Source organism: Lynx rufus, unplaced genomic scaffold (genome assembly GCF_022079265.1).
Source record: "Lynx rufus isolate CCGP_SWC_20201006 ecotype Redwood Valley unplaced genomic scaffold, mLynRuf1.p SCAF_7, whole genome shotgun sequence".
Taxonomy (NCBI): Eukaryota; Metazoa; Chordata; class Mammalia; order Carnivora; family Felidae; genus Lynx; species Lynx rufus.
Window position 1 is genome coordinate 132,066,788 of NW_025814889.1, and position 2,025 is coordinate 132,068,812.

The following is a 2,025-nucleotide window of genomic DNA, read 5'->3' on the forward strand; positions in this document are numbered from 1 at the left end:
GTCCCCCCGGCGGCATCCTTGACAAATGGACACCCACTCTCTGTTCACCCACCTCTGGTGACAGGGATCTATCTCATCATCCCCTATTGACAACCCACAGTGTCGTACATTCATTGAATTGCATAAACCCTGGGGGTGCCTGGCTGGCTCGGGAAGAGAAGCACGCGACTCTTGATCTCAGGGTCGTGAGTTTGAGCCCCACGTTGGGTGCAGAGATTACTTAAACGCAAAATCTTTTTCTTTTTTTTTTTTTTTTTTAAATTTTTTTTTTCAACGTTTTTATTTATTTTTGGGACAGAGAGAGACAGAGCATGAACGGGGGAGGGGCAGAGAGAGAGGGAGACACAGAATCGGAAGCAGGCTCCAGGCTCTGAGCCATCAGCCCAGAGCCTGACGCGGGGCTCGAACTCACGGACCGTGAGATCGTGACCTGGCTGAAGTCGGACGCTTAACCGACTGCGCCACCCAGGCGCCCCTCTTTTTTTTTTTTTTTAAAGCCACAAATCACATAAACCCTGGAGCCAGACTGTGCTGGAATCCAGGCTCCAGACTTAGGGTCTGCGTGACTGGAAGCACATCACCTAACCTCTCTGTGCCTCGGTTTCCCCGGGTGTAAAATGGGAGCAATAGCAGTACCTCCCTCGTAGTATTGCTTATATCGGTGCCTCTCAAACTCCCGCGGGCCCCTGAATCAGCCAGGGATCTTGTTTAACCACAGATGCAGATCCATTGGGCCTGAGGTAGGACTGAAGATCCCTTTTTTTTTTTTTTTAAATTTATTTATTTGTTTTGGAGAGAGAGAAAGTGGGGGAGGGGCAGAGAGAGGGCTCGAGAGAGAGAATCCCGAGCAGGCTTCGCGCTGTCAGGACGGAGCCCCGTGCGGGGCTCGAACCCACGAACCGTGAGATCGTGAGCTCAGCTGAAGTCAGATGCTTAACCGACTGAGCCCCCGAGGAGCCCCGGGGGCTTGAGATTCTGCATTCCCAGCAGGTGATACAAATGTTGCTGGCCCTCGGACCGCATTTTGAGTCTCGAAGGGCTGCCTTGCCCTAGGAGTCATGGTGAGGGAGCCACGGAAGGGTGATGAGTAGGGGCGAGACAGATTCCATGGTAGCAGAGCCTCTCTGGCCGGGGCAGGGATGAGGCTGGGAGGAGGCCGGTGTTTGGGAGAGAAGATCCTGGGGTCAAAAGGAGGGTGGTAACGAGGGGCCTTAGCTCATGCCGTCCGCTCTTACAGATGCAGAGACCAAGGCCCAGAGACCAAGGCACAGCACTGGAAAGACCCCTGCGGGCCCTTCACCCTTCCCGCCTCCCAGCCTGCTGGCCAACAGGCCGCAGCCCCCTGGAGTCTCCCGGCCTGTGTTCCCGGTTTACATCCTGTCACACCAAGAAGAGGGAGACACTAGTCGCGGCCCCCCGGGTCTCCCTGAGGGACATCTTTCATACTCACAGCAACCTCCTTTCACAGATGAAACCACTGAGGCCAAGAGCGGGGGAGGGAGGCCCACAGCACTCAGGCCGGAACAGAGGTCAGCCTGACCCCAAACCCGAGGGCCATCTTTCACCAGCTTCACCGCCCCGACTGGGCGGGTCAGGACAAGGGGGGCTCTGGCAGTGGACAGGTAAGAGCGCGGGAAAGGAGGGAGGCCTTGAACCCCAGGCGGATGCTGACAGCGGCAGTGGGTCACATTCGCGGGGCGCTGCCAACCCTCTAGGCTTAGGCCAAACGCTGGCGCGCCCCGCCCCCCCCATCCACCCTGGCCCCCGAGTTATAAACCCTGGAGGCGGATGAGGGGGCCCCCGGCGGCGGGAGGGGCGCGGTGGCCCGCCCAAGGTCACGTGCGGGAGGCCCCGGGCCGCGGCGCTGGGACGGGAGGGAGGCGGGATCTCGGGCGGCGGCGCTTCCTGGCTCGCCCGGCACGGCTGCCGGCCTGGCCACGTCACCGCCCGGCCGAGGGTGCGCTGGCGGAGCGGCGGCGGCGCCGGCGGGGAGCGCGGGGCTCGGAGCGCGGGACCCAGAGCCCG